General features: G+C 49.1%; 1 protein-coding gene across 1 annotated transcript in view; it reads right to left on the reverse strand.

Annotated features, from left to right (window-relative positions):
* Positions 1-21,569, reverse strand: part of Eya2 (EYA transcriptional coactivator and phosphatase 2) — a 170,564-nt gene extending 148,995 nt beyond the window's left edge. The window contains exon 1 of the mRNA XM_021149209.3: positions 21,309-21,569. The gene's annotated coding sequence lies outside the window, so the exon portion shown is untranslated. The remainder of the gene's footprint in view (positions 1-21,308) is intronic.
* Positions 21,570-23,020: the final 1,451 nt, after the last annotated feature.

Consider the following 23,020-nt stretch of genomic DNA (forward strand, 5'->3'; position numbering starts at 1 on the left):
TGTCCTTTAGTGTCTTCTCTTCCCTAGGGATCAGACTCTGAGCTGTGCCCTTTCTCAGGACACATCATAGGTGATGTGTGGCTTCCTTGGGGCATCCCATCCGTCACCCTCACAGCCAAGCATGGTACAGTTTTCCAGATCCCAGGCTGAGTATCTTCCCCACCAAATAATGACTATGTTTTCTATCTGAAATTAAGGAGCCACTGGGGTGGAGACCCTTTAAGAGCATGCAAGAGCCCACTCCTTGACCCTACCTCTATTTAGGGTGGGCTATGGATTCTCCACTGAGCTAGCCTTTGCAGTGTGTGTCTGTCCCAGCTCCTAGCTTCTCATTACCACTTGGCTCTGGCACCCTGCCCTGTTGGCTTATATACTGACTATTTATTTATATGGGTATGGGTTGTATGTGATCATGTGTGGACACACATGTGTGCGTGTGTGAGGGCAGGCAGAGGTCAATGTCCAGTCTTTCTAATCTCCCCTATATCTCATTTTCTGAGAAGGGGGTCCTTCTTAGTCACTGTCCTATTATTATACAGAGACCCCATGCCCAAGGCAACTTATAGGAGATTGCATTTAATTGGGGGCTACTTATAATTTCTGATGGTGAGTTCATTATCACCATATCAGGGAGCATGACAGACTGGCATGGTAGCGGAGCAGCAGCTGAGAGTTCACATCTGATCCATAAGCAAGAGACAGAGAGAAAGAGCGAGAGAGCAAGAGAGCGAGAGAGCGAGAGCGAGAGAGCGAGAGCGAGAGAGCGAGCGAGAGAGAGAGAGAGAGAGAGAGAGAGAGAGAGAGAGAGAGAGCTACAGCGCCTAATATGGGCTTTGCAAACCTGAAAGCCCATCCCCAGTGACACACCTCCTCCTCCAAGGCCACACCCCCTAATCCTTCCCAAACAGTTCCACCAACTGGGGAACCAAGCATTTAAATATATGAGCCTGTGGGGGCTGTTCTCATTCAAACCACTCTAGGCCTTTCAGTGAAGCTGACATTTGCTGATTCATCCATCCTGGCTGGCCAGTGAGCTCCAGACACCCTGCTGTGTCTACCTCTCCATCACTGGAGGTGAAGAAACCATGTCAGATAAGTCTAATCCATTCGAACCATTCGAACACTGCAGCACGGGACTGGCTTCTACAAAATTCACACTCAAGATCCATAAAAATAAGCTCATAATGCTTTAAGTAAATGTATCAATTTGTGTTGAGCAGCACCCAGGGCCCCCTGGGGCACAGGCAGCCCATGGACCGTAGGCTGGATATGCTTGCAAGAAGTCATGCCAACTGGGCCAGTGGCACAGGGCTATCATCCTGGTCCTAAGAAGGGTGAGGAAGGAGGACCTAGAGTTCAAATCCTGCCTGGGTAATAGAACAAGCTCATACAAGTTTAAGGCAATCTGTTGAGATCCTGTCTCAAAGTACAATGTGAAAAAAAAAAGGCAAAGAAGCTGAGGTGTAGCTCAATGGTGGAGCAGTTGCCTCGCATGTGCAGAGGCCCTGGGACCCATCCATAGCACCTAGAAAAAGAAAAGCCATTGGGCCAGCAGGATGGCTCCACACATAAATGGGCTTGCTGTAGTCTGAGTTCGGTCCCCAGAACCCAGACAGTGAAAGAGAAAACTGACTCCCACAAGGTGACCCCTGGCTTCCACAGAGCACCATGGCATCCACTGTTCCACACATACACACAAAAATAAACAAAACACGTGTAAAAAATGGTAATGTCACCAAACCACTGTACAGGCCTATGCATGTGTGCACACACACACACACATCCAACATGCATGTATAGAGCATGCCTTTCCTTCACTAACCTTCTCATTCGTATGTGTTCCCTTGTAGTACAGTTCATGCTCTCCCACACATTCTGGCGTCCATTCACACACACACACAAGCACACACACACACACACACACACACACACACACACACACACAGAGGTATTCTTCTCCACTCTCACACACTCATGCACACACGCGCACACCCGGAGTATAGTTTTTCATGCTTGCACACTCCTACATACACACACCCATGCTCCCTAACAATCAGGCAGGCCTTCTCTAGGGCAATTAAAGATTATTTCAACTTTTTTGAGCGCCTTAATTTGGTTTAATAGCTTCTCAAGTCTCAGACAAGCAGGGCAGATTTAGGTCAACTTACGTTTAATTCAGGAAACGGTAGGGCTGCCGTGCACAGGGGTGAGCATCATGCTGGCAGAGGGAGGCCAGCAGCCTAACAGAGGGATGGAGAAGGGTGGGAGGCTTCTCCTGACATGCCACACTGCTGCATATCAAGTACACACACACACACACACACAGAGCCATGAAGAAAGTTCTCTTAGCTAGCCTTTAACAAGGCTGCTGTCTCTTACAAACATACAAGTTGAAGACAGACCTGTAATCCCAGGCACTAGAGAAGCTGAGGCAGGAGGATCCTGAGTTTAAGGCCAGCCTGGACAACTTAGTAAGATCCTGTCTCAAAATAAACTAGGCAGGGGGTACAGCTTGGCGGCACCGTGTGTGGGTTCTTGAGTCCCATCCCCAGTACCACAAACAAGAAAAAACTCTGCTATCCCGGGAGAGCCAAGCGAGGGGACTCTGGGATGGCAGTCTAGCTGGAGCCTTAGGTAAGCTGGACAGGGTGGGTTCCAGGGAAAGGCAGTCACTGAGTCCCCAATTGTCACCTCATTTGGCAGATCTCCCAAGGGCCCGGGAGTAGCCAGAAACTCGTTTTTTTTTTTTTTTTTTTTTTTTTTTAATATGGAATCTCCTGAGTTTTAAATGCTGGCAACTTGCACAAATCAAAACCCCCTCAGGCCAAAGCAAGCACGTCTGTGGGGCAAAGGTGGCCTCAGCTCATCCTTGTGACCTAGGGTTAAAGAAGAAGTCAGACCTGGGGTCTGGAGACCTGCATGTGGTCTGGGAGGAATCCTCGGCCTCCTTCAGCCTCAGTTTCCGTATCTGTTTGGGGGAGCTGGCCTAGATGAGATCTACCAGCCCAGCCCCTCGGAAAGGCTGTTGATAGAAAGAATGGTGAATCCAGGCCACCAGAGGGGGCATAATCTGACACCATTTCAAAAACCGGTAATTCAACCAGAAATGTTTCCCCTTCCCCGGCTGAGGTTTTTGGAGGCCGTGGGTGTGTTTTTAGAAAAACACAACACACCAAGTTAGGAATTTCATGAGGGAGAACGTGGCAGCCGGAAAGGCCGCATCTGGGGATTTGCTTGCTGTGTGAGTACACGCCGTTCTGCCTTCCGCAGACACAGACAGAGCGAGGCAGGGCTGCAGCCCGGCTGCTGCTGGCTCCTCTGGGAGCTGGGGTGCTGCAAGGGCCACGGCAGGTCTCCTGGAGAGGGGCACACACCCAGTCAGGGCCTCCTTCCTCCAGGACGAGGGACAGAGAACTGACAAGGCCAAGTCCCAGAGCTCTCCAGTACAATGTGCCCCAAGCCCCTTGTCCCACCCCTGCCCTGAATATCAGTCAACCTTTGGCTACCATTCAAGCCTCCTTCCCAGTCCCCATCTTGAACAACAATGGTAATAGCTTCTTTTGCGCAGTATTAAAAACTATGGGTCTTGCACAGTGAGCACTAAGCACCATGTGCTTGTGACCTCATTTAAGGGGATGGCCCCACTCCACAGATGGGAACACTGAGGCTCAGGCAGATGAGGCCATTGAGTAGAAGGTCTGGATTTCCACCCTGCCAATCATCTTCCCATTGTACCCTGCCAGTTCTATAGGAATATATTCCCTATGAGGTCTAAGATGGATCTGACTTGGTAACCCCATATATGCATGGACTTGATTGCTGGGCAGCTCTCTCTGTGGCAAGGAGATGTGGAGCCTCAGTGACATGTGGGGTCGTTTGTAGTTTCTCTGACTTCAGTTTCTCAAAACGGAGAGTTGGAACGGGCCTGGGAGAACCCAGGAAGCTAGGCAGCAAGGCAGATGGCAATGTGGCGGCTGCACCAGCAGGCCTGTCCCGACAGCTATCCTAGTCATACTGTTTAAGCTTGGCGGATGACTGTCACATATTCCCTGGAGTGGAACAATACAATGTCTTGCTGTGAGGATGAAGGAGACCGCAGCATGTCCAGTTGGTTTGGAACTGGACACTTAGAGGCACCTGCTCCTTCCTCCAGTGACTGGCCCATTGTGTCACACCCTGTGCAGCTTCTGAGGTCTCCTGGTCCCCATGTTCTGTCCATGCTCGGCTTGGAGCCCTGCAATGGTTCTCATCTTGCTTAGAGCATAAGCCAAGAACCAGCTAGGGCCTGGAATGTCCGTTTCCCGACATCCCCCACTTGGCCTGCTCCAGCAAGTTCCTGGCTATTCCAGAATGCACTAGGCCACAACCCACCCTGAGTGTTGTGTGTGCACTTCTGCCTCAGCGTTGAGGGAACCTTTCTTTGCCGATGATGGTGTGGCCTGTCTGAGAGGGGCAGCTAAACCTTTTGTATCTGGACATCAGCCACAGTGGGAAGATTCCCATCAGAAAAGACCAGAGGTCTCAAACCAGAGCCAGCCTTTGGTTTCCAGAAAGCCGGTTCCCCAGAATCCATGGAAGTAGCCACCTTTGTTAACTTAACTTAGAGACCCCTTCCCTTTCACAGGGCCCACCCCTGCCAGCCAGTTATCATAGCAGAGTTGATTTAGAGCTGGGAGGACATAGCAGGGCAACATTTTGAGCCTGTCTTGGGGTACATCCACTCAGCTGCAGCTCATAAGGACAGAGCTGGACATACTCGAAGGTCACTTGGTCCCTGCATTCATTTTCTCGCAAGCTTCAGTCACTGCCTGCACCCCATACTGCAGCCTCGCTGAAGGGTCCAGCTTTAGAAAGGGGGCACCCACGGAGGCCTCTTGTAGCTATTAGTTAAGAAGGGCTCCATGAATTCCTTAAAAAGATTGACCCTCTTAGTCATGCCAAATTCCTTCGAGAACATTCTAGGCAGGCAGTTGTAAATAGGCTCAATGGCTAGCAAATGCACACATGATTAAGTCAGTTGGCCAACTCAAAACCACCACTGCCAGCCAAGGTCACAGCAAGGACAACTATCTTCACTTAGGCTAAGTCAGTACCAACCTGTGGTGGTGCTGGACACACGGGGGCTGTGGGCCTCCATGCATCAGAGCGCATGTGTAGACATGAGAGCCCATCCCTTAAAAACAGGGCAGGAAAAGGAGGCGGGCTTTGAGGTGCTTGTTGTACAAGTGTGAGAACCTGGGTTTGATCCCTGGAGCCCAGGAAAGGGTAGAAAAGAGAAATGACTTCATGTAGTGTCCTCTGGCTTCCATTCACATCATGGCATACACAATGCCTACAGGCACAGTGCACACACACACACAGAGCACACACACACACAGCACACACACACACAGCACACACACACACACACATGCACACACACACACACAGAGACAGAGAGAGAGAGAGAGAAATGGGGGGAGAGAGGGAGACAGAGAGAGAGCGAGGAGAGGGAGAGGGAGAGGGAGAGGGAGACGGAGACGGAGACGGAGACAGAGACAGAGACAGAGGGCACAAAACTATGAGAAGGGAAGGAAGATTGAATACCAGAGACTCAGGGATGTGAGCCTATCCTGCATCTCCCTTCTGTGCTATGCCTGGGTATACTGAGTCGTGTGCATGTGTGTGTGTGTGTGTGTGCGTGCATGTGTGTACATGTGTGTGTGTCTGCAGATATGCACGTGCCATAGCACATGGATTAAAATCAGAAGACAACCTTCATGGCTGGTCTTTGTCTTTTACCTTGTCTGAGGCTATCTCTCTTGTTCATTTCCATGTGTCTCAGGCTAGCCCTCAAGCTCTCAGGGTGCTCTGTTTTCAGCTCCCACCTCGCCATAGAGCACTGGGGTTGTGGACATGCGCCAACCTGTCCAGCTTTACACAAAACCTGGGGATCTGAACTCGGCCCTCAGGCGTGTGCGGCTATACTTCAGCCCTTGGGCATCTCCCTGGCTGCTTCCCAAGGTCCCTCAGAAGGCCTAGAGCTCTTCAAATATCCAGTCCCAAGTTTATACCGAGCACCATAAGAAAAGAAGACCCAGTATCAGTCCTTCAGGAGTGAGTGAATAGGCCGGCGAAGGGCCCCATAGTAGCTTGTCTGTCCGGCAATTTTCTGCCTAACAAGAGCATTTGGACAGTGAGGAGAAGACACAGAGGTCCCATCCTGCATTGGACAAATGACACATTTTATAAACAACCTAGCAACCAGGAGAATTGTGGGATGGCATGTCTACAAGTGTGCAGTAATAGGGTTGGGGGGCCACGGGGAGCTTGGGCACCCATCTCCTCTAACAACTGCTATTGAACTTACCTCTCTCTCCTGTTCCCTCCCTGGTGCTGAAGCTGACAGTAAAGGATGGATGAAGACGACCTATGACTACACATGAGCTCTTGACCCAGCTGCACCTGAAGCCAGATCCCCACAATGCCTCGTTTCCTGGGTCAATGTTTCCTCTGTATCCAATCCCCCTCCCCGTCCCCCGTGAGCCAATTCAAAAGATGCCCATCTCTTACACCCAGGACAATCTCCACAGCTAAGGGACGCTGGGCTGGACGTTAGCTGGGCTTTTGCTCAAGGAGTCTTTTGGGGTAAGGAAGAAAGACACTGGCTTTACTGCCAGCCTGGGCATGAACACTTCTATGCAAGCTCCAAGCATATTCCTTACCTTGCCACCCACCCCTACCCAGTTCCTCAGCCTTCCTTCTTGAGTGGCATCCCCCCAGGCCCTTTCGCCACACTGTTATTTGCTGTTCTACACGGTGGCTGACACCCACTTATGAAACCTGCAGACATCCTACCCCTCTTCCATCAACCCCAGATGACATAACCATCATCTTCCTGAATGGAAGGAGAGCCCGGGGGATAGACCTGGACCACTGTGCTGTTATCCGTGATGAGCCGTGATCAGGGAAACTCCTGAGAAACACATAAAGCGGGGGAGAGCTGATTGCTCCTTGGAAGACTGTCCGGCCCCGGGAGGCCTGAGGCCTGCTTTTTCCTGGAAACAACATTTAACATCTTTTGGCATCCTTTTGGTCAGGATTTAGTAAAAAAAAAAAAAAAAAAGAAATCTGGACAGAGGGGGAGAGTGAAGCTTAGGGTCTGTTGGCTGAAATGAGATGCCCAGGACCTGTCATGTGTGCACAGAGGAGCACAAAGGGGTTCCTCATTGGGACTGGAAATTCAGGACCTTTCCCATAAAAATCAAGGTTGCAGTGTCTTTTGGAAAATCAAAACACCTGGCAGATGGGGCCTGTTCCTGGACTAATTGGCACACCCCAGTCCCTCTCTGGCTGATCTGAGCAGCCCATCCCTGTTAGACTAAGCCTCTCTCTCTCTCTCTGTGTGTGTGTGTGTGTGTGTGTGTGTGTGTGTGTGTGTGTGTGTGTGAGAGAGAGAGAGAGAGAGAGAGAGAGAGAGAGAGAGAGAGAGAGAGAGAGACTGTCTACATAACCCTGGCTGTCCTGAACTCACTATGTAGACCAGGGTGGACTCAAATTCAGAGATTTGCCTGCCTCCCAAGTGCTAGGATTAAAAGCGTGCACCACCACACCCAGTTAAGCTTTGTGTGTGTTTTAAAAACTCATGTCTAGATACACCATTTCTTATTTCAGCTGGTTGAGACAGAATAGGTTCTGAGCAGGGCCCCTCTGCTGTGACCTCATCCCTGCAGCTCTACCCACACTGAATCCCAGGGCTTCTTCTAGCAGACTGCTGTCTCTCCTTCAGCCCTAGACTCATGAGGTCTCCCTCCGCTGGGCTCTAACCTCCCACCCCATAGGCTTGTCACCCTGTGACATTTTATGTCACTCACACACCTCTGTTACATTGTTTCTTTTATTTAATTACAACTCTTTGAGGGATAGCTTGTGTGCTTGGCCTCATGGTGCTGTGTGTGTGTGTGTGTGTGGCACATGTATGCACATGGGGGCCAGCATCCAGTGCCTTCTACCAGTTTCTCTACCTTCTTTTTTAAGACAGGGTCTCTCATTGTCTTAGAGCTCCCTGATTGGCTAGACTGGCTGGGCCCGGGAGTCCCAGGGATCCTGTCTCCGCCCCCAGTACTGTACCTAGGGTTTTACCTAAAGGCTAGGGATCAGCTCTCAGGTCTTCATGCTCACACGCTGAGCCACCTCTCCAGGCCCAGAGCTTTTTTTAAATTCTTAACAGTATCCTCCTCTGGAGTAAAACCTGGCACACAGTAGGTACTCAAAACATGTGTTTGAATGTATGGATGAATGCAACTTTCATTCAGAAGAAATGGGATGCAGGCTGGGTAAGGGAGGGAGGTAAGAAATAGCTGATCATTAAGTTCATTAGAAGTAAGGTAGAAATTTTCGGAGAAAAACATTTTCTACAATAGGAAGCCGAGGGCAGGAAGTGAATAGAGACTCTTCAGTGAGTCCCAGCAGCTGGGTCCTCGGAGAAAGTGCGAAGTCTCTACTCTGACTGTGTAACAACAGGCTAGGGCCGCCCATGCCTCAGTTTCTCATTGTGGCCACTCATCCGCAGGGACTCTGACTCTCAATCCCTATAGAGGACTCCTGGGAACGTCCAGCCAGGGCAGGGGGAGTGTACTGGCTGGTTTTGTGTGTCAACCCTACATAAGCTGGAGATATCACAGAGAAAGGAGCTTCAGTTGAGGAAATGCCTCCACGAGATCCAACTTTAAGGCATTTTCTCAATTAGTGATCAAGGGGGAAAGGCCCCTTGTGGGTGGTGCCATCCCTGGGCTGGTAGTCTTGGTTCTGTAAGAGAGCAGGCTGAGCAAGCCAGGGGAAGCAAGCCAGTAAAGAACATCCCTCCATGGCCTCTGCATCAGCTCCTGCTTCCTGACCTGCTTGAGTTCCAGTCCTGACTTCCTTGGTGATGAACAGCAATGTGGAAGTGTAAGCCGAATAAACCCTTTCCTCCCCAACTTGCTTCTTGGTCATGATGTTTGTGCAGGAATAGAAAGCCTGACTAAGACAGGGAGTCAGAAGCAAGAGTCTTGGCATTGGCCTTAGCCAGGCCTAAGAATCTGAGCTCCTCTCCAAGTCGTTTCTGTACCCCAGGTCCTTTCCCACTTTTCACCCCTAAATGAGCCTGGGAACATTTATGTCCAACAGAAAACCAGGATTCCCATGGCTGATGTTCTTTTTCCTCAGTAGGTAATCAACAACCTCTAACAACTGCTGTGGGTTGGCTGTCTCCCAGCACAGAACATGTCTGTGACCTCCATTACCATCACTTGATCAAGAGGGAAACTGAGGCAGCCCCAGGGTTGCCAGACCAGCAAGCGCAGTTATCATAATGCTTCCATCCGTGACAGACTGCATACACAACCACACCCTGTGAGATTGCAATGGAGCCTAAAGATCCCCTTGGCCGGGTGACATCATGGCCCTTGAATCACTGCAGTGAGGCACAATCTTGTTGGGTGGTTGGCATTGGTATAAAGCATCCCACGGAGACTTCAGGATAAACACACAGCTTGCACGGTTACTCACAGCGCATCAGACTTGACAGAAACAATAAACCGCCCGTCAGCGCCCCAGGAACGGCATCTGCTACCTCACATAGCCGTTGGAGCGTGTGCACTGCACACACCAGAGCAGCCTTGGCCTTCACATTCACTGTCAGCATCTGGATTGGGTGCAGCAACCATTCAGCATCGATTTGTGTAAATGCGCACGGCTTTCGCACAGGAGCTAACCTGCGTAATGACTCACTCCTCAGAGTGAACCCCAGTGTATGGCCAAGGTAGATGGCGTCAGACCCCAGCTCACCGATCCCCACCCACACCGTGGTGAACCTGAGGCCAGGAGAGAACACAAATGAAGCTTTGTGGGGAAAGGTGGGGGAAGGCTCAACTCCTATGATGCCCGAGGCAGAAGAAGGTGAGAACTGACTCCCACAAGCTGTCCCCTGACCTCCCCATAGGAGACCCACACCCACAAATGCAATTTGATTATTTTTTAACTACAAAATTGTGACTAAAGAACTTTTACCTCTCTGCACACCTTTAACTAGTTTGTCTAAGACACAGTTTGTCTAACTAGTTTAACTAGTTTAACTTTAACTAGTTTGTCTATGACACAGTTAAGTCTGGGGGCGGGGCAGGAGCTGACTTCTTTCTGGGGTGCTAGAGGCCGGGCAGTCTAGCAATCAGGAAACATACCTCTAGACCCAGCTCTCCCACACAAAGCCTGGCTTGACCCCTGCTCTGTGTGCTTGAATGGCCACGGTTCCTGCCCTTGGCTCATCTATAATAGTGACAGTTAGCATGAGGCAGAGATGAGCTTGTGTCGGCAACCATTCAGGGCGGGGTCTTTCCCAGGGAAATGTTCAGACTATTGCAGCCAACACTGTATGTGCCCAAAGCTGGGCCACACACACATGTACGCATGTACCATGCAACTGCTCACTCAGATGAGAGCAGTCGTGGTTGTAGGCCTGGACAGCCATTACTGACAGCTTCGGGCACCTGATGCACTTCATTGTATGCCCCAGAGTGCAGAACGGCAAATCTCAATAGTACGGGAGTCTTGTATTTTGGGGAGATTTTTAGGGATAAAATGTTTTATTTTATTTCAATTTTCTGAGACAGGGTTTTGCTATAGAGCCTAGGATAGCCCCCAAATCCAGTGCTTCCTGCCTCTACCTCTCAAGCACTACATATCCCACCATGCCTGGATTAGAGTATTTCCTTTCTTCCTTTCTGCCTTCCTCCTTCCCTCCCTTCCTCCCTTTCTTTCCTCTTTCCTCGTTTTTGGTTTTTTTCTTGTGTGTATACATATCTATGAATACTGTATGCACATGATGTATTTGTAAGTAAATGCTCTTACATATAAAAACAAACAACAGGAACAACAAAAACCAACCAAAACCAACCAACCAAAAAAAAAAAAAACCCTCTATGCTCTTGCTATAGAGCCTAGGATAGCCCCAAAATCCAGTACTTCTTGTCCCTGCCTCCCAAGTGCTCCATATTCCAACATGCCTGGAATAAAGTATTGCCTTCCTCCTTTCTTCCTTTCCTCCTTCCCTCCTTTCTTTCTTCTTTCTTTTTCTTTGTTGTCATACACACACACACACACACACACACACACACATATATATATATATATATATATATATATATATATATATATATACATACACATACATATGGTGGTTCTCTGTGTAGCTCTAGCTGTCCTGGAACTCACAGAGACCCACCTACCTCACAAGTGCTGGGATCAGAGGTGTGTGCCACATGCCTGGTCCCAAAGAAACAATTTTTTTTTCTAAGAAAAATGTATTGGTTCTTAAATGCCACATAAACCCTGGCTGATTTAACAACAACAACAACAAAAAAAATAAAAAACAAAAACAACAAAAACCTTCCATGAGTCTCTCCAATTGTGGTACGGACAAACAAGGGTTTTTTTTGGTTCGCTGGTTTTTTGTTGATGCTGGGTTTTTGTTGTTGTTGTTTTCCATGTAAGAGCATTTACTTGTAAATACACCATGTGCTTACAATATCCACAGGGGCCAGAAGAGGGTGCCTGACCTGGAATCAGAGAGACAGGCAGTTGTGAGTCTCCAGGTGGGAGTTGGGGACCAAACCCAGGTCCTCTGGAAGAGCAGCCAGTGCCCTCAACCCCTGAGTCATCTCTCCAGCCCCCATCATAAGGACTTTTGGGAAGATGATCAAACTCTTTGTGGAAATGCATGGCACATGAAAACTTGGTAAGGTTTTAAATCTACAACTCGCCCAGCCCTTCTCTGAATATCCAGATGACCTCAACCTCTAATTCCCTCGAGATTTCATTCTTCAACATTCCAAAGCCCAGGGATGCTTCATGCTCCAAGGAAAACAAAAGAGAAAACCTCTGACGCTTTCCTACAACAGCCCCCCTGAACCCGTAGGTTATCAGCATTGCGAGAGGGGAAAGTGAGGCAGAACTAGGCTTTGAACAGAGGCAGTCCGGCTCTCAGGTCTTGACTGTCAACAATGTATTCACTCCACTGTCTGTAAAGTCTGCGCAAGAACGTGGCTGAGATTCAGCTCAGAGAGGTGATGAAGTCTGGATCACTCTGAGGTGGAACCACAGAGGGCTGGTGAGGTGGCACTAGCTGGCTAGTAAGCCCCAGGGAGCCGCCATGTGCCTTTGGCATTAGGAGAATATCTTTTGTTTTCTTTTTCAGCTCCTTACCGGTTTGTTAAATAGAGCAAGAACCTCTTTTTTTTCTTCTTCTTCTTCTTGTGACTTCCCTTTCATTTAAATGGGAAAACATACATTTCAAAGACATTCAATAGCTGTGTTGAAGTCTTGGGCTCAGTCACAATGTCCCCATTGTGGCGAGAGGACTCCCTGGCCTTTAAGCTCGGGTTATAAAAATTTGGTCTGAGCCCAAAGTCTGGCTTTAATAGAATATTTTAATTTTGTTTAATGAATATTATTTTAAGTCTATTTGGCAGTTTAAAAATGTGTTCTTTTATTTTCAAATTAAGCTTTATCCGTGACCTGTGCTTTCTTGGGGGTGCGGGTGCAGCGTGCAGTCGGGGTGATAATGATACAAGCTACCATTTATTGAGTGCTTACTATGTGCCAAACGCCCTGTGAATGTGTGCCACCTCATTTAACATGCTCAGTCTTTTCAGGAACAGCAACTGTGCCCAGAGGTGGCAGGGCAAGGGCACCACCAGTGGCCAAAATTCACACCAGCTCTGTCTGAGTCTTGGGGCCTGTGCTCTCAACCACAGCCCACGCTCTCACCACACAGATCCGCTGTTGCCAGGCACCCTGCTGGCCTCCAGTGCAACGCCCTGTCATCCTTACAGCTGGCTTATTAAATGAGCAGGACCACAAAGCTGAGCCTCTTGCCAGTGACATCTTTACATTTTCACCACAGCTGATGGCGAAGATCCTCATTAACAGTATCCTGTCCCATTTTACAGAGTGGGAAACTGAGGCACAACGACCTAAGTCATCAACCTCAGGACACACAGCTTGCGATTCATGATCATAGCAGGATTAGCTCTGGTCATCGTTCGAGCTCCACCCACTGCTGGTACAAACACTTTGTCATATTAACTTAATCTCTACAGAAAGGCGCTTTATAATCCCTGTTGTGCAATTGGGGACACTGACGGGTGGGTAAATGCTGTGCGGTGATCAACTTCACCAGCCCATAGTTTCTGCTCCCAATCTCCACTGTACTTAAGAATATGTATTTATACTAATTATATTATTAAATCTTATTATATTTATCCTATATCATATTAATATATTAATCTAATTAATATCACACACACGCGCGCGTGCACACGCACGCGCATGCACACACACACGCACACACACACACACATACACACACATATGACCGGCAAAGCTCCCATTTAGGAAAAGCTAATTCTCCCCCTCCATCCCATGCCATTTTCTAGAGGAGGAGCGAGCAACTGTCAGGGCGTATCCCATGGATTCCTAGTGCACTTTGGGGCACAGAAGCTGGCACCCCACACTCGCTGAGCTGGGCTCCTCGGGATGAGCCTCTGCAGCATTGCTTTTATCTCTTCTCCTTCATCTGCTGTGGGAGCAGGAGGAAGCTCTGGAGAAAGGTCCAGGAGTCACAGCAATACCTTCTATCTACCCCAGGATCATCAGGACCACGACAGAGATACAATTCCAGGACACTGGAGTCCTGTTCTTGTCTATCTGTCTCTCTGACCCTAGACAGGGAAGTGTCACTAGGGTAAGGACAAGAACAAGAACAAAGGCTCCAAGAAACACAGCGTGTCTTTGGAATGGTTTATGAAATACTCAACACACACCCTCTTGTCAATGGACTTTATCCTGCCATACTGCAATGGGTCAGGGGTCAACACATTTTGTTCTCAAGGGCCACAGCCAGTGTGTTAGGCTCCGTGGGCTGCATAGTCCCAGTAGTAACACTGAGGTCATCGTAGTGTGACTGCACCTGGGCACAGCCAGCTGCAGGGTTACAGACCAGCCAGGTTGCAGGCTTCAACAGCCTCTTGCTCCAAACACGCCTCGGCTTCCACAGGGCAGGAGCCAAGGCTCTGTGAGTATAGCATCCTCTTCCTCTTCTGAGCCCTCTATTCTGACTCCCCACGAATACCCATAAAGCAACACAGGGGGACTGACTTTAAAATCTGCCTCTCCAGGGCCTACAGGGAATCTGCCTGTTCTAGGGGCTCAGGATCAGAACTGGACATAATTCTGCCTCTGGCACAGGCTGTAGGACTCTGACCATGCGTCTCCATCTGTAAAATGGAGATAATAACAGCCTTCTCTATCCAGAAACAAAGCGAAATATTTCTTAAGTGTAGCTCCTGGCACAGAGCACATCTTCAATAAACAGGGGCAATTGGCTGTTGCCAGCGACTCTGGCACTGGCAACACTTTAAAAAAAAATGTTTCACTGGAAAAAATATTTTTAAAAAGGCAGACAAAGTTTCCAAAGCAAGTTTTAAAAGTTACCCTGAGGGTCCCAGGGAGGGGGGGGTCAGAAAACACCCCACCCTGGATCAAACCACCAGTTACCCTCCCCGTGCCTCTGCCTCCCAGGTTTGCATCTCAGTCCCTGTGCCAGTCCCTTTCTTGTGATGTCTGAGCAGTGTGGAGACATCCCATGAGTTTCAGACATCTGCTGAGACTAAGGCATCCTTCCCCCATGCGTCCCCCTTCCCTTCCCTCCGTATCCCACTCGCTAGCTTCTGGGGGTGGGGTGGGGTTCAGTCTCCTCAGTAAGAGGAAAGCGCACCTGAACTCAGAATCTTCACAGACCGGAGGTGAATAATCCCCTCAGCTTCATTCTTTGTCACGGCTGGCTGGGGCCAAAACTTAGGCAACATGGCTACAAGTCACAACTTGTTTTGCCACTTGAGACCACGCATCCCAGCAGAGCAGCCAGCCTGAACTTCCCCCCTTGCCTTCTCAGTGATGAAAAAGGCCAGAAGGACAGGATCCTCCCCTGAACCTACCCCTTCCCCACCGAGTGGGTCCTCAGTCCTTTGCTGGAGAGATAAACGGAGCTAGAACATTCCTAAACAAAAAGTCGGCATGTGTGTAAATAGTGCACACCCACAAAAACAAACAACTTCTTTGGGCCGACACCTTTTCTGTCTCTCAGAAGAGGCTTAATCCCTCGGTGGAATTCCCATCAGCACCTAGGTTGGTACCAAAGTCAGGGCCATGAAGATACACTCTCTGTGGATTTCAGGAAGGCAAGGCAAGGGCTTGTCTTCGCACTGTGTTCCCCACATTTAAAAAATCACAGAAACAAAAAAGAAAGATATGGGAAACTGTTACTATTTCAACCACAAAGTGAGCACCGCTAGAAAACTGATCAGGAGACCCCAGGGCACTTTAGTCTCTGATTCTCACAGATCTGAACATCCGGAGGAGTTATCAGTGGTGACGGACAAACCCAGAACCCAATTTTTCTCTAGAACGGTGAAAAACGTCCCGAGGAGACCGCCATTCCAGACTCTGACTCCTTTTTACCACAAGGCGTCTTTGCTGCTCCTGGGAGAGCACAGATCAAGTCAAGAGCAGAAGCACCCTCCCTGCCCCCACCCTCTTCTGTGTCCAATTCAACCAAAGCGTCTAACAGGCAGGAATTCAGACTTGGCTCCGGAGAGAGTGCCGGTGGTTTTGCCCTGTTTTGGTGACCTTCAGTGCCTTATGTATGCACTTGGAGCCTATGACCTAATACACGTTGGTTTGGCTTCTCTTCTCGTCCTAGCAGCCTGTAAAAAGCTATGGAGAATTCCCCGTGTTTTCTCATTTGGGTCAAGAAAATAAAATCGATATCTAAGTAACCTTTTTAAAAATTTAAAGGCCTGTACAGCCCCCAAACCACGGAGTGTTTACACCTGGAAGGTGGTTCTCTCTCAGAGCCTCTTAAAGGTGCGAGATCTGGTAACCGCGCCTTCCTAAGAAGCAGCTAAGAGGGACTTTTTTTTTTTTTTTTGACCTAAGCCAAACAATGACATTTAAAACTCACGTTAAAGCAATTACCATGCAGAATCTGCCCGTGTTTTTCCCATTTTTTAAACAGAAGTGTGTATGTTTTCACATAGTTTCCTGCTGTGATTTTTCTTTCTTGGCAAACCTACGCCGTACCATGAAACCCAAAGTATTCACGTTGCAGGGACAATAATGGTGGAAACAGACCCAGCTGTCTCTGCCGTCGTCATTTTTCTTTACAAAATTAAAATGTCTACTGGCTAACGCATGGTATATTTCAGGTCTGAAAAACACTGCTTAGGAGATGGGCAGAGGAATGACAGGAACCCCACTCTAGAGGGCTTAAGGAGTGTGTGTTCCTCCACGTGTGGGAGTCCAGAGCCTCATTCTTCGCAGGGTGGAGGGGTTGACTTTCATCATTTCTATTCCAATTCCAACCCCTAAGAGCTGACTGTTCCCTGAATGAATGAGCACAAGCAGATAGACGTTCGTCTCAGTTACCCAGTCTGAGAATCCACAGACTTTTAAAAGTTACTAGATAACCAGACAGAAGGGGAAAGTTGGACGCTGTTGACATCACACACGTTTTATGGTACAGGCACAACACTATGACAGAATAGCTCTTAACCTCTGTTAAATTCTTCACACATTTTAAAAGATGTTTAAGTTGGCGCTATCTTACACTGACATTCCTGTTTCAAATTTCGGCGTAGATTTGAAAGAACAAATTCACATATCAAAACACCAGGAGTTGGAGGCACATCTGTGTTGGAAGGGCACTGTATTTGCGAGAAGGCAGAGAGCAGGAAGCTGTGGCCCTGTTCTCAGTAGGACGGTAGGCTGAGACCCTGGGTTCCCTACATCCCCTCTGCTTCCCTCCCAAGGCTGCACCCCTCAGGCCCTACTGACCACAAATCTGCCTGTCCCCACATTCGGGCCACACTGATGGCATCCCTTAACATTCTAAGTGGCCAAGACGAACCGCTCCTGTTACCCGACTCTCGAGACCACCTGTTCCAAATTACTTTGTCCTCCAAATATTTATAATTGAACTCCAGACCAGCACCCACCCGTAGCAATACAATACAGCGCCTTCCGGTAAAGCTGACCTGAGCTGTGCCTACCGTAATGTTTAGGGCCTTCCCTCTGCCGGTAAATTTATTGACTCGTTTTAGGAACAGAACTAGACAGTGTTAATATAAAAGGGACAAATTAAATTAGCCCTCGTAAATAAACAGCTATTCTTCTTGACAGAACCAGACCCAAACGGCTGAACACGAGTGCCAAGGTTTCTATTCTTGTTTTCTAAATACCAAGTATAATTCCCTTCTATTTAAAACAACAGCAAAAAAAAAAACCAAACCAAAAACAAAGGAGAAGGAGGATAAAAAGAAGAAAAAGAAGAGGAGGAGGAAGAAGAAGAAAAAGAAGAGGAGGAGGAGGAAGAAGAGGAAGAGGAGGAGGAGGAGGAGGAAGAAGAAGAAGAAGAAGAAGAAGAAGAAGAAGAAGAAGAAGAAGAAGAAGAAGAAGAAGAAGAAGAAGAAGAAGAAGAAGAAGAAGAAGAAACAAAAACGTAACCAGGGCAGCTTCAGAAGATAATTTATTCTCTGTATGTTCAGAATCATGCAAGCTGAGCATCACCCTCCAAGGGCAAGGGGGAAAAGGGTTTAACAATGTGTGCTTCTATAAGAGAGTCTTAAGTGTGGTCTATAAATGAGAAAAATGCTATTAATGTCACTTCCTTGATAGCGAGAAGAAAAAGGTGAAAACACACACACACACACACACACACACACTCGTAGCTTCCTTCAGCTCTAGGTACACCAGGCAGGTACTTTCCTAGCCCTGAATTACAGCTACAGAGAAGTTGCTCCTTGGGTCAATTATGATGACCAGGCCGATCTGTAGCCACCAGCTGTCATTTCAAGCTTTGGTCCCCGATGGAGGGTTTACCCTCCCTGGATTAGAAGGCGTTAGGCAAACACCATTAGGCCAGTACTGTCACTGGCAAATTCTCCACTAATTGTTTGTCCCACCAGAAGTCTCTCTCTCTCTCTCTCTCTCTCTCTCTCTCTCTCTCTCTGTGTGTGTGTGTGTGTGTGTGTGTGTGGTGCGTGTGTGTGTGGTGCTTGGGACTCTTGAATTGGATGCAGAGGAGGAAGTGGGGTGCTCAGAGTCCGTGAGTCTGGAATCAGGAAGAGTGTTGAGACTGAGCGAGGAATGAGAGTGTGTGTGTTCTGTCAACAAGCCATGTTTTCTCAACTTGAGGGTTAAGCCTCTGTAAAGGGTTCCTTCTGGGCAAACGCCTCCCACCCCTTATTCAGAACAAACAGCAAGAGAAATGTTTCCTGCCCACAGCAGAACTCAGTCTTGGTGACAGGCAGAAAGTGTGGCGTCTGGGAGTGACCCTCAGCCCCCTCTGCCTGAAACCTCGAGATCAGGAGGCCCACAAAGCTAAGCAATCCTCCCCCTTCAGAAGCCTCAGGCAAGGGAATTCTCTCCCTTAAGGAATTTCTGTCTCCCTTTGTATCTGGTGCCCAGGTGAGAGTCAGGTAAATGTATCCCTGGCCACGTGACAGGAAGCAACACACACACACACACACACACACACACACACACACACACACACACCCCTCAGGGCTTTGGACACTGCCTGAAAGCTAGACTGAGCATCCTTTATGGGCAGGAGGCCTGCCCAGCAAGGACCAGCCCCTGACACAACTCCAGTTCTCATCATCATCTTAGATGCAGGGGCTTCAGCAGCTGACCCGGCTAAGCAAGACCTCTCCCCTCCCTTTCTTTCCTGACAGCCATTGCCTGTCTCCCTGCCCAGCAAGGCATCTGTTGTGGGTCACCCTGGAACCCCACTCGCTCTCAGTGAGGGCCTGTTCTTTCGCTGTATGACAAGTTTATTGCTGGCTTAATGAGTTTCCAAAGGGGCATCGCAGCTGAGGACACCCAACACACATCTGGTGATGGTGGTGGGGACAGAGAAAGAGTTCTCATCCTGAGCTCAGCTTGCGCTGGTGACAGTTGGACGGCTGGCTGCTTAGTCCTGGTCTACTCCCGGCACAAATTATCTTTGGGGAAAAAAAGCTGAAAAAAATATAAGGAAATGGTTTCTTCTTTGTGGGGATGGAGTCATCTTGTCGTGGGGGAAACATCTTAAGTGGACGTGCCTGGACTGTGTATATGGTTTTTCAAACTGCCAGAATCTCCACAGCGTATTCAACCCAATTCTGAAAGTGGCCGGCTACGCCGCAGACCCGTTTTACTGTGGGCTTTTCCACTCTCCCGACAGCAGCTAGCATTTTATCAATTTATCCATCTGGAACAAAACTCGAAATCTCTTACACACGATTTAAAGCAGCAGGCTTCGGCATCTTGGAAGCACAGTACTATGGGTGGTCCCCCATCCCAAATGCTAACCCTGTCACAGGTCAGCAAATCCTGTTTCTTCATGATGTGTTTAACCCAACACAAAGGCACGAAAAGATGCTAGAACGTAGGTTGTTTAAAAACAGCACTTTTCGAAGTAATATTAAAAAACAATCAGGGCACATATCTTTTAATTTTTACTTCACATTGTTTAGTTATCTGATACTAGGAAAATAATGTATGTGTTTATGGGTTATTTTTATATACTTGGGTGCAGTGTTACACAAGCACGCCAAGACACAGGAATAAAATAACATTCTTTGAAGATAAAACAGTTTATCGAGTTGTGAACTAAGATACAAAGGGGCATAGGAACCTAAAAAGTAGTTTAACACACACAAACACACACACACTCACACAAACACACACACACTCGCACCATCTCAGGTTCTCTCAGATCTATTCATACATTGTTGTTGTTTTTTTTCCACAACTGCAGATTTTCAAGTTTCAAATCCAAGCTCATTATTATGCTCAGTCACAAACAAGATTCCAAACATTATCATTTCTTACATAAATAGCCCATTAACTTTCCCCAGTCTGAGGATGTCTAAAGACAGGGAAATATTAGGCTTGGGGGGGCTTACAGATGCTGCAGAGAAGCGGGAAGGGGAGGGCATTCCTTGGGTAAAACGGCACAATGACCCTTGACAAAGATTGTTTTTGAAAAGACCCAGCCTTGGTCCCCACGGACAGCTGTGAATGTTGGGGTCTAACACATCTCCGAGGGCTGGTGTCTCTCAAACTGACCCATGCTCTGGTCATAGAAAATTCTTTCATCCTAGCTTCAAGGGCTTGTGGAATTAATAGAATCGGTTTCAAATACAACCACTATCCCCAGTTATAGTTTCCTTGGGGCGGGAGCTCCCGACTCAGACATAATTCAAATGCTTCCCTGGTGTTTGTAAATCCTAGTACTTTCTCTCACTTCGTTAAATCTTCCCACCAGGAGTGACTTCTGTACCTCACACGACATATTTATATATAATATCGCGTTATATATTATATATACTTAAAGTCGTTAAAAGTTATGTAGCATTTCAGACTGAGGCGGGAAGAGGGAGGGAGGATAGGCAGTAGCGTCTCTGCCTTGCTTCTTCCACAGGCAAGGAGCGAGGGCTGTCAAGTCTGAGCCCTGGGATGGTTTGGGGGCCCTATGTGCCTTGCAAGAAAATCTCACATTCAACTGCCGAGTAAAGCACTTAGAGGCTTTAGCGATGGAACCCCTCTCCCAGTCCTGCTTCCCTAATACTCCGTGAGCGTGAGAGCTATTTGAAATGCTTTGAAGCAGCTAGGGCCAGTCCACAGCTGCCTGGCTAAAGTAACTCAGGTCCGCGCGCTCTCCCCTTACTACGAAACCCAGTCTAAGTGTCCTGATGAAAAGTTGTGTTAAGTTTCAGCTCCAGAGTGAGCGCCCTGAGCTGGACCAGTGCGGGCTACAGGATAGTAAAGACTTTTCAAAAGAAAATCGACGTGGGGGAGGCTGGGCCACGGGCCCCAAGTTCCAGCGGGTTGCCCCGCTCCTCCGCTACCCACAACCCCAGCCTTCGGACATCAGCTTGTCTCTTGGATCCTTTGGGTACAATCCGAAATTCAGCACGAGTCTCCCGAGTCTCCTCCCAGGCCAGACAACGAACCAAACGCAGAGACCCGGCCGCGTCCTGCACTTGTCCGGTGCACTGGAGTTGCTAACTTCAGTCACTGCGCCCCGCACCCCCCTCACCTGGAACACGAGGAGAAACTGAGGCCCTGAGACCCAAAGGGATCTCAAGACTGGATATGCTGCCGGCGGCCGAGTCTCCGCTCCTTTAGTGTCTACGGGGTCCCCGGGAGACGCGGTCCCACCCCGTGTCCCCGAGCGCGGTACTCACCCGCACAGTGCAGAGTCGTCCCGAGCGGGCCAGGCCGGGGGATGGCACGCGGAGCGAATGTCGCAAGGCTGCGGCAGCCTCCTGTGCCGGGGACCGGTCCCCTGTCCCGGCCGCGGGTCTGCTGCGCCCCCGCCGGGCCGCGCCGTGCGTGGGGGCCGCGGGGCGCGGCGCTGGCTCCGGGCGGGGACTCGGCCCTGCAGTGCGCGCTGCTCTCGCTGCCGCCGCTGCGCTCCCGGAGGAGGGACGCGCCGGCCTCCTCCCTGCGGCGACGCCCACGCCGCCTCCCGGCCCCGCAGCGTCCTCACCGTGGCCAGGCGCGGCCCCAGAGAGTCAGCAGCGCAGACCGGGGACCGCACACATGCATTCATCCGTCCATCATCCACCCACCCATCATCTATCTATCCATCCACCTATCCATCCATTCATTCATCCATCCATCCACTCGACTGTCCGTGCCTGGTCAACTACTCTACTACAATAAGACCAACTCGTTTTCTGTCGTCCTGGAACTTTGCATCCACGTTGAGAGTGGAAATCACGAACAAAGAATCCAGGGAAAAAGGCAGCTGAAGAAAGTTGTAAATACCGAGGAGAGGGAAAGAAGGGCTTGTGGGTGGTGGGGCAGCAGAGAGGTCCAGGAAGATGTCTCTGTGGAGGTGTCACCTCAATTACAGGAAAGCGTGAGTGTGAGGGTGAGCGTGTATGTATTAGGCCAAAGGTCAGCAGTACTGTTTTTGTCAATAGCTCTCCCCCCACCCCCCAACGCAAGGTTTCTTTTTGAAGATGGAGGTTTTCGATTCAGGATTCAGCTGGAGGGGCTGGCCAGCAAGCTTGCTCCAGGGATCCTCCTGCCTCTGCCTCTTAGGCGCCGCATTATAGGCACCTGCTGCCACGCCTAGCATTTTACATAGCTACTGGGGATCTGAACTCAAGCCCTTCTGCTAGCATGGTGTTTTAATGACTATGCCATTCCCTGGTCCCAGTGCCTCCCTATGGGGGCTCAGCTGGCTTCAGATTACTACTGCTGCTGCTCAGATACTGGGACTTCAGGTGTCTCCAAGTCAGGCTTTGGGTCCCTTATCAGCCAAACCAGTCAGTCTCTGGGCCCCTTATGAGTCCCTGGTGGGAAACTAGAAATGGGCCTCAGCTGGACCCCAGAGGTGAAAGATCTATTCCAAGTTTAGACACGCCAGCTTCTTTTGGCCTCTCTAGCTGTGCTCAGTATAGATTAGGTGACTGAACTCTGACGTGTTCCAGAAAGCTCCCGCCACTAGAGGATCTGATGCCCTCTGCTGGCCTCTGTAAGCACTGCACTCACATGCACAATTTCCCCTCCCACACACATACAGACAATAAAAATAAAACTAGGGGCTGGATGGATAGCTCGACAGTTAAGGGTCCTGTTACTCTTGCAGAAGACCCTGGTTAAGTTCCCAGAACTCACATGGCAGCTAATAGCTATCCTAACCAGACCTGCACATGGTACACAGACATATGTACAAGCAGGACGCTCATACACAAAAATCAAATCAAATCAGAACCAGTTGTGAACCCTTTCCTTGATTTAGAGAGATAGTCACCTGTATGTCTACTTTAGGGTAATTCTTTAAAAGGGGTTCCCAAGTGTAAATGGGTCAGGCCCTGGCATTGCTGGCTCTGTCTCCCATCTTGTCTGTTTCCTCCCCACCACAGACACCATACCAGAGCAAGTA

The sequence above is a fragment of the Mus caroli genome, unplaced genomic scaffold (assembly GCF_978045245.1).
Source record: "Mus caroli unplaced genomic scaffold, Mus_caroli_1 scaffold_2, whole genome shotgun sequence".
Classification (NCBI taxonomy): Eukaryota; Metazoa; Chordata; class Mammalia; order Rodentia; family Muridae; genus Mus; species Mus caroli.